The sequence below is a fragment of the Rhinopithecus roxellana genome, chromosome 5 (assembly GCF_007565055.1).
Source record: "Rhinopithecus roxellana isolate Shanxi Qingling chromosome 5, ASM756505v1, whole genome shotgun sequence".
Taxonomy (NCBI): Eukaryota; Metazoa; Chordata; class Mammalia; order Primates; family Cercopithecidae; genus Rhinopithecus; species Rhinopithecus roxellana.
The window spans coordinates 78,592,898-78,603,070 of NC_044553.1; positions in this window are offsets into that span (position 1 = coordinate 78,592,898).

The window sequence follows — 10,173 nt, forward strand, 5'->3', positions numbered from 1 at the left end:
TCTGGTCTGATCATGACCTGGCAGCTGGCTTCCGCTAGAGCAGGTGATCAGAGAGAGACAGAGAGAGAGGGACAGAGAAAAGAAGCAGGAAGCTGCAGTGCCTGTTATGGGCCAGCCTCCTCTGAAGTTGCACGCCATCATTTCCAGTTTATTCTATTGGAAGGCAGCCCAGCCTACATTCAAAGGGAGGGGTTTTAGACTCCATTTTCTGAAGGGAAGGGTATCAAAGAACTGTGGGCATTTCAAAATCACAACAAAAGGGGAGTGTTTGGGAGGCAAATTTAGGAGGAGAGGGAAGAAGGAATCAACACATTGAAGCAAATACGTGGAAAGAACACTGGCCTTGAATCAGGAGAGCTAGATTTATTTCCTGGCATACAGCAAGCACCTAATAAATGTTTAAGTGAATGCAGGATTGAGAACTTTTCTGAGACTGTTTTCACAGACATAAGAGCAGTTACCACCCCACATGCTCTCCTGAGGATTGAGTGGGATTATGGGTATCAGAGCTCTTTGTAAATGTAATAGTGCTGGATGACGATGCCTGGAAATGAATGTGGTCTGGGACACAGGGAGAAGGCTCTGCCATACAAGAGCCTCTGCCCAGGCCAGGCATTTCTTCTATCAGACTGAGTCCCAGGCCCTGGGGTAGTGCTCTGATTCCAGCTCTCCTTCTCAGCTCTTTATCTCAGCCCCAGTCTAACCTCCTCACCATGGCTCAGTTCTAGGTATTGCTTTTCTCCTTCAGCCAGTCAGGACAGGAGCCTTACCACTGGCCATGCCTCTTGCCTTCAGGCCAGTCTTCCTCTTGTGCTGGCTCTGGCCCCACAGATGGGGAACCGGGGTTTACACTGCAGATCCAGTGAGTGATGCCATTTGAGGACAATAACCATTAATCTTGCATGAAATTCAATTACTCTCCTAGCAGATAGGCCAAGTCACCCGAGTCCTGAGTGGGAGAGGGGGGCCTAGAATGAATGAGGGGAGGTGTCTGTGGAAAGGGAAAGGAGAGGAGAGGCAAAAGCATCCATGGGACCTGCTTCTTATTCTTCCCAAGACTGGGATGCTGCCACTAGTTACCCCATCTTCCTTCCAGACTCTAGAGGCAAGTGCAGCAAACACCCACTCACCTCGGCAACATTAGTGTTCCCAGGAGAGCTCCTATTCCTGAAAGACTTTCCAAGAGCCTGCTGTGATGCCCAAAATCCTCCATTATTGCTTCCCTCCTTAGGATCAGTTTTGTCCTCTGAAGATAAAGTCCCTCCAAAACGGGAATTGATCAAAACAAAATAATCAGGATGCTTGAGAACCTCGGGATGGGAGGAAGATATAGAGCTGATAAAGTGAGGAATCAGGCCGGGCGCGGTGGCTCAAGCCTGTAATCCCAGCACTTTGGGAGGCCGAGACGGGCGGATCACGAGGTCAGGAGATCGAGACCATCCTGGCTAACACGGTGAAACCCCGTCTCTACTAAAAATACGAAGAAAAACTAGCCGGGCGAGGTGGCGGGCGCCTGTAGTCCCAGCTACACGGGAGGCTGAGGCAGGAGAATGGCGTAAACCCGGGAGGCGGAGTTGGCAGTGAGCTGAGATCCGGTCACTGCACTCCAGCCTGGACAGAGCAAGACTCCTTCTCAAAAAAAAAAAAAAAAAAAAAAAAAAAAAAAGTGAGGAATCATTATCAATTACAGCTGACATTTAGTTAGCATGTACTGTGTGCCAGACACTATACTAAGCACTTTACATGTACAAACTCATCACATACAACAAGCACTATGATGTAGCTGCTACCTACTTCATGTGTAAAGTAGAGCCAGATCCAGAGACCGATGGTCTGGCTCCAGTGTCTGCTCTTAATCATGGCACTAGACCATTGTAGGAGGAAGGGGAGGCAAGGCAGAAAGCCACGAGCTATCATCAAGACCTCCCTGGCTATCCATAATGAAGGGCACAGCACTCCAGGGCGAGTTCTGCTTTGCATTTGCCTGGTGTGGAAGGCATCAGGGCTGGTCCTTCTCCAGCACTGACCTGGGGCAGAGATAGGGTGCTTGGTTGGGTCGGCTTCCCTAGAAATATATCATATGCCCTTCAGGGTGCACTGAAGTTTGTTTGTTTGTTTGTTTGTTTGTTTGTTTGTTTTTGAGATGGAGTCTCGCTCTGTCACCAGGCTGGAGTGCAGTGGCACGATCTTGGCTCACTGCGACCTCCATCTCCTGGGTTCAAGTGATTCTCCTGCCTCAGCCTCCCCAGTAGCGGGGACTACAGGTGCGTGCCACCATGCCCAGCTAATTTTTGTATTTTTAGTAGAGACGGGGTTTCACCATGTTGACCAGGATGGTCTCCATCTCATCATCTGCCTGCCTCAGCCTCCCAAAGTGCTGGCATTACAGGTGTGAGCCATCTCACCTGACCGAGGTTTTTGTTTGCAACTCAGAAAATGCTTGCCCATCTGATACCCAGAAGCAGCTAATAGGGTGGTTATGAGTTTGGACTCTAGAGCTCCACTGCCTGTGTTGGCATCCCAGCTCTGCCACTTACTAGCTGTGCCCTTGATCAAGCTATGGAACATCTCTGTGCCTCGGTTTCTTTTCCTGTGAAATAGAAACAATGGCAATAGTACTCTTAGAATTAGGTACTAATTCTCAGTACCTCAGGTTAGGCCGGGCATGATGGGTCATGTCTGTAATCCCAGCACTTCAGGAGGCCAAGGTGGGCAGATAGCTTGAGGTCAGAAGTTTGAGACCAGTCTGGCCAACAGGGTGAAACTCCATCTCTACTAAAAATATAAAAATTAGCCAGGCATGATGGCACACACCTGTAATCCCCGCTACTCAGGAGGCTGAGGCAGGAGAATCGCTTCAACCTGGGAGGCGGAGTTTGCAGTGAGCCGAGAATGGGCCATTGCACTCCAGCCTGGGTGACAGAGCGAGACAGAGCACAAACAAATCAAAACAAAACAATTGAAAAACAAAAAACAAAAAAATGACTGTCTTAGGTTATACCCCAGTACTTCCATGGAGTTGTCACCCCGGTTTTCAGAGGTAGGCTGAATCCCTTGTCTATAGACTCAGCTTCTGAGCATTAAAGCTTGTAGGGAAACTGGTGGTGGTGCGGGAATGGGTTAAAAAAACATGGGGAGGCAGAAGGGGGATGTTGACTTCCATGTGGCAGCCAGCACTGTTGGGCCTTAGCTGTTCATTGACAGGCAGGACTGCAGGCCCAGTGGTTTTATTTTGATTGTGTTTGATTGAACATTTTCTGCTTCATTTCAATGAGAGTTGGATGTATCAGCTTTTCTGAATGTTACATACATAGAACCCTACTTCCTTCACATCCGGTTGAGTCAGGCTCATGACAAACAATGTAATTTCATTGCTGTAGAGGCCCCTAGGGTCTGGAGTACTGGGAAGAAGCCAGGAAATTGTTCCCTTTTTCCTGGGTCACCTCTCTTCATGACAGTTGTTCCTTTCCCACCTCCCCATAATGGTGAGAGCAGAAACAGCATTTTTCACATGCTACCCTTGACACTTCCATCCCCCAGCCTGCCAGCCTGGAACAGAGCCCCCAGATCAAGCTGGATGAATTGGGGTTCCTCTCAATTCCAGGAGACACTTGGTCAAATTCTCTTTATGGCCACGAGGGTAATTACCACCAGATAATTGTCTTCCTTCTCTTGAACCAACAATTAAGTAAATCAAGTGTGCCTGCCATCTACTCTGAAGTAAATCACAAAGCACCCTGTATGTATTCTCCCAGAAGATAAATTTTATATATTTCAACAAGGAAAAAGAACACATTTGGTTTGCAGAATTCCTGGGAGAACTCTCTACTTCTTTCTGCCCAGAAATTATGCGTACTTGCTGATGAATGACCTGCCTGGTGAAGCTGCCTTGGGAGATAATAGAGTTATGATTGGATGTCACCAGCTGTCATCATTTCTGCCCTGGGAGAAGTCACGGGAGCAGGCAGAACTCTTCCCTCCGATGAAGCAGTTGTCTTGTTGTAACCACAGATCTTCCTTCACTGGGGTTGGCACACCTTTAAGATTCTGCCCTGAAGTTCAACTGAGGTACACAGTTCCAGTGTTTTCAAAAAACAAGCCCCCAAACTCATGTTTTTATGTGACAGTTTCAGGTTTTTATTTTTTATTTTATTTTTTATATTTTTTTAGACGGGGTCTCACTCTGCTGCCCAGGCTGGAGTGCAGTGGCACAACCTTGGCTTACTGCAACCTCTCCGCCTCCTGGGTTCAAGCGATTCTCCTGCCTCAGCCTCCCGAGTAGCTGGGACTACAGGTGTGTGCCACCATGCCCGGCCAATTTTTGTATTTTTAGTAAAGATGGGGTTTCACCAGAATGGTCTCCATCTCTTGACCTCGTGATCCGCCCACCTCGGCTTTCCAAAGTGCTGGGATTACAGGAGTGAGCCACTGTGCCCGGCCTATTTTTATTTTTTAATTTATTTTAGAGACAAAGCCTCATTCTGTTGCCCAGAGCTGGAGTGCAATGGTGCAATCATAGCTCACTGTAGCCCTGAAACCCTGGGCTCAAGGGATTCTGCAGGCACATGCCATGTGGGCCAGTTTCAGGTTTTTAAATGTTGTCAACTGTTTCAGTTATCTATTGCCGAGTAACAAATCACCTTAAAATCACAAATCACCAGACCGGCACAGTGGCTCACGCCTGTAATTCCAGCACTCTGGGAGGCCAAGGTAGGCGAATCATGAGGTAGGAGATCGAGACCACCCTGGCTAACACGATGAAACCCCGTCTGTACTAAAAATACAAAAAATTAGCTGGGCATGGTGGTGGTGGGTGCCTGTAGTCCCAGTTACTCGGGAGGCTGAGGCAGGAGGATGGCGTGAACCCGGGAGGTGGAACTTGCAGTGAGCCGAGATCGCGCCACTGCACTCCAGCCTGGGTGACAGAGCGAGACTCTGTCTCAAAAACAAAACAAAACAAAGCAAAACAAAAACCCAAAAAACAAACAAACCACAAATCACCTTATTTAGTGGCTAAAATAGCAATGATGTATTATTATTATTATTATTATTATTATTATTTGAGATGGAGTCTTGCTCTGTCTCCCAGGCTGGAGTGCAGTGACCGGATCTCGGCTCACTGCAAACTCCGCCTCCCGGGTTTACACCATTCTTCTGCCTCAGCCTCCCAAGTAGCTGGGACTACAGGCGCCGGCTATCTTGCCTGGCTCGTTTTTTGTATTTTTTAGTAGAGATGGGGTTTCACCGTGTTAGCCAGGATGTTCTCGATCTCCTGACCTTGTGATCCGCCTGTCTCGGCCTCCCAAAGTGCTGGGATTACAGGCATGAGCCACTGCGCCTGGCCCGATGTATTTTTTTTTTTTTTTGCTATTATAATTTTGCTAAAAAATAGAGATAGGCTGGGTGCAGTGGCTCACGCCTATAATCCTAGCACTTTGGAGGGCCGAGGCGAGTGGATCTCCTAAGGTTAGGAGTTCTAGACCAGCCTGGCCAACATAGTGAAACTCCTTCTCTATTAAAGACACAAATTAGCCAGGCATGGTGGTGGGCACCTGTAATCCCAGCTACTCGGGAGGCTGAGGCAGGAGAATTGCTTGAACCCAGGAGGCAGAGGTTGCAGTGAGCTGAGATCAGTGTAGCCTGGGCAACACAGCAAGACTCCATCTCAAAAAAAAAGAGATGGGGTCTCACTATGTTGCCCAGACTGGTCTTGAACCCCTGGGCTCAAGCGATCCGCCCACCTCAGCCTCCCAAAGGGCAGAGATTATAGGCGTGACCCACCGTGTCCAGCCAATGATGCGTTATTTCTAATGACTTTGTTTTGTCTGGGTTCAGCTGGGCAGTTAGTTCTTCTGCTCTACTTAATGCTGGCTGTGGTCACTCACATGGCTTCCTTCAGCTGGGAGCTTGACAGAGGTCAGAACACTCAAGATGGCTTCATTCATATGTCTGGTGCCTCTGCTGGGGTGGCTGGAAGGATGGGGGTGCTGGCTGGGCCTCTCTTTTCATGGACTCTAGCCTAAGCTGCCTTCTTGAGTGGCTTGATGCCAAAACTGAAAATGGGAGCTGTGAGGCCTTATAAGGCCTAGACCTAGATGTCACACATTATCACGTCCTCTACATTCCATTGGTCAAACCAAGATACGTGTCTAGACAAGATTCAAGGGATAAGGAAATAAACTGCACCTCTTGGTGAAAGGTCTGACATGTATATACAGGAATGGGAGGAACTGTTGACAGCCATCTCTGCAGACAATCTACCACATCAAGTAACTCATGTTTTTTTTTGTTGTTGTTTTGTTTTTCTGAGATAAAGTCTCGCCCTGTCGCCTAGGTTGGAGTGCAATGGCGTGATCTCAGCTCGCTGCAACCTCCGCCTCCCAGGTTCAAGTGATTCTTCTGCTTCAGCCTCCCAAGTAGCTGAGATTACAGGTGCCCACCACCACGCCCGGCTAATTTTTGTATTTTTAGTAGAGATGGGGTTTCAATATGTTGGCCAGGCTGGTCTCAAATGCCTGACCTTGTGATCTGCCCGCCTCGGCCGCCCAAATTGCTGGGATTACAGGCGTGAGACACTGCGCCTGGCTTAACTCATGTTTTTAAACAACATATCTGTAGGTCAGTTTAGCCCAAGGTTGCAGCTTCCTTTTTTTTTTTTTTTTTTTGTTGAGACAGAGTCTCTCTTTGTTGCCAGGCTGGAGTGCAGTGGCACGATCTTGGCTGACTGCAACTTCCGCCTCCCGGGTTCAAGCAATTCCCTGCTTCAGCCTCCCAAGTAGCTGGGATTATAGGCGCCCACCACCATGTCTGGCTACTTTTTGTATTTTTTTTTTTTTAGTAGAGATGGGGTTTCACCATCTTGGCCAGGCTGGTGTTGAACTCCTGACCTTGTGATCCACCTACCTCAGCCTCCCAAAGTACTGGGATTACAGGCATGAGCCACCACACCCAGCCTCCTTTTATTTTTTTTAATTTAAATTTTATTTTTTTGAGACAGAGTCTTGTTGTGACGCCCAGGCTGGAGTGTAGTGGAGCAATCAGGGCTCACTGCCAACTCTGCCTCCTGAGTTCAAGCAATTCTCCTGTCTCAGCCTCCCGAGTAACTGGGATTGTGAGTGCCCACCACCACACTGGCTAATTTTTTGTGTGCTTTTTTTTTTTTTTTTTTTTTAGTAGAGTAGGGGTTTTACCATGTTGGCCAGGCTGGTCTCGAACTCCTGACCTCAGGAGATTTGCCCGCCTCGGCCTCCCAAAGTGCTGGGATTACAGGTGTGAACCACCGTGCCTGGCCACACCCAACTAATTTCTGTGTTTTGTTTGTAGAGACGGGGTTTTGCCATGTTGACCAGTCTGGTCACGAACTCCTGGCCTCAAATGATCCACTGCCTCAGCCTCCGAACGCACTGGGATTACAGGCATGAGCAACCATGCCCAGGACAACCTTTTTTTTTTAAGACAAGGTCTTACTGCTGTTGCCCAGGCAGGTGTGCAGTGGCACTATCACAGCTCATTGCAGCCTCAATGTCTCAGGCTCAGGTGATCCTCCTGCCTCATTTTTAGAATTTTTTTTTGTAGGGATAGGAGTCTTACTATGTTGCCCAGGCTGGTCTGGAACTCCTGGGCTCAAGCAATACTCTGGCCTCTGCCTCTTTTTTTTTTTTTTTTTTTTTGAGACGGAGTCTTGCTCTGTCGCCCAGGCTGGAGTGCAGTGGCCGGATCTCAGCTCACTGCAAGCTCCGCCTCCCGGGTTCACGCCATTCTCCTGCCTCAGCCTCCCGAGTATCTGGGACTACAGGCGCCCGCCACCTCGCCCGGCTAGTTTTTTGTATTTTTTAGTAGAGACAGGGTTTCACCGTGTTAGCCCGGATGGTCTCGATCTCCTGACCTCGTGATCCGCCCGTCTCGGCCTCCCAAAGTGCTGGGATTACAGGCTTGAGCCACCGCGCCCGGCCTGGCCTCTGCCTCTTAAAGTGTTGGGATTACAAGCGTGAGCCACTGCTCTGGGCCAAGGTCGTAACTTCTACTTAAAACCTGGAAATGCAGGGGCTTTTTTTTTTCTCCCTTTTTTTTTTTTTTTGAGACAGAGTCTCACTTTGATGCCTAGGGTGGAGTGCAGTGGTGCGATCTCAGCTCACTGCAACCTCGGCCTCCCAGGTTCAAGCAGTTCTTCTGCTTCAGCCTCCCAAGTAGCTGGGACTACAGGCATGCACCACCATGCCTGGCCAATTTTGTATTTTTAGTAGAGACGAGGTTTCACCACATTGGCCAGGCTGGTCTCGAACTCCTGACCTCAGGTGATTCTAGTTTGGGAGTTTTTCCACCCATCAGCCTGAATCCCAAAGCTGTCTAGTTCCTAACCTGAAGGGAAGAAGGCCAGGTGATTGACTGGGCGCGGGGGCTCACGCCTGTAATCCCAGCACTTTGGAAGGCCGAGGCAGGCGGATCACCTGAGGTCAGAAGTTTGAGACCAACGTGGCCAACATAGTGAAACCCCATCTCTACTACTAATAAAAAAAAAATTACCCGGGCATGGCGGCATATGCCTGTAGTCCCAGTTACTTGGGTGGCTGAGGCAGGAGAATTGCTGGAACCTGGGAGGCAGAGGTTGCAGTGAGCCAAGACTGCACCGCTGCACTCTCCAGCCTGGGCAACAAAGTGAGACTCTGTCTCAAAAAAAAACCAAAAAACAAAAAAACAAGGTGATTATGAGATCTCTTTATTTATTTTATTTTTTATTTTATTTTTAGAGGGAGTCTCACTTTGTCGCCCAGGCTGGAGTGTAGTGGTGCAATCTTGGCTCACTGCAACCTCTGCCTCCTGGGTTCAAGTGATTCTCCTGCCACAGCCTCCCTAGTAGCTGGGATTACAGGCGCGTGCCACCACACCCTTTTAGTAGAGACAGGGTCTCCCCATGTTGGTCAGGCTGTCTCAAACTTCTGACCTCAAGTGATCTGCCCTCCTCAGCCTCCCAAAGTGCTGGGATTACAGTCGTGAGCACTGCGCCTGGCCTATTTTATTTTTTTGAGATGGAGTCTTGCTCAGTTGCCCAGACTAGAGTACAGTGGCACGATCTCAGCTCACTGCAACCTCCACCTCCCTGGTTCAAGCAATTCCCCTGCCTCAGCTTCCCAAGTAGCTGGGATTACAGGCGCATGCTGCCATGCCCGGCTACTTTTTTTGTATTTTTAGTAAAGACACGGTTTCACCATGTTGGCCAGACTGGTCTTGAACTCCTGACCTCAAGTGATTTGCCCTCCTCAGCCTCCCAAAGTGCTGGGATTACAGGCATGAGCCACCACACCCTGCCTATTTTATTTTTGGAGACAGATTCTCACTCTGTTGCCCACACTGATGTGCAGTGGCACAATCATAACTTACTGCAGCCTTGAATGCCTGGGCTCAAGAGATCCTCCTGACTCAGCCTCCTGAGTAACTGGGACTACAAATGCGAGCCATCATGCTGGCTAATTTTTGAATTTTTTGTAGAGATAGGGGCTTGCTATGTTGCCCAGGCTGGTCTCGAACTTTTGGCCTCAAGTGATTCTCCCACGCTGGCCTCCTAAAGTTCTGGAATTATAGCTGTGAGGCACTGTGCCTGGCCTGAAATCTCTTATTTATTTATTTATTTATTTTTTGAGACAGAGTCTTGTTCTATTGCCCAGGCTGGAGTGCAGGGGTACAATCTTAGCTCACTGCAACCTTCGCTTCCTGGCTTCAAGTGATTCTCCTGCCTCAGCCCCCTGAGTAGCTGAGATTACAGGCGTGTGCCCTATGTACAACTGGCTTATTTTTGTATTTTTGGTAGAGACAGGGTTTCACCATGTTGGCCAGGCTAGTCTCGAACTCCTGACCTCAGGTGATCTGCCCACAGCCTCCCAAAGTGATGGGATTACCAGCATGACCCACTACGCCTGGCCCTGAGATCTCTTTTAATATCCTATAGTGCTCACTAGCTTTGACTTTAGCCTGAGGAGTCATTGCAGAATTTTAATCAGGCCTGTCTTGATTATATTAGTACTTTAGAATGTTCACATAGGATGCTAAGGGGCCTTTGTTCCAGTTATCAACTGCTGCATAACAAATTATCAAAAATCCAGTTGTGTAAAACAATTTTTTATTTATTTACTTATTTATTTATTTATTGAGATGGAGTTTCGCTCTTGTTGCACAGGC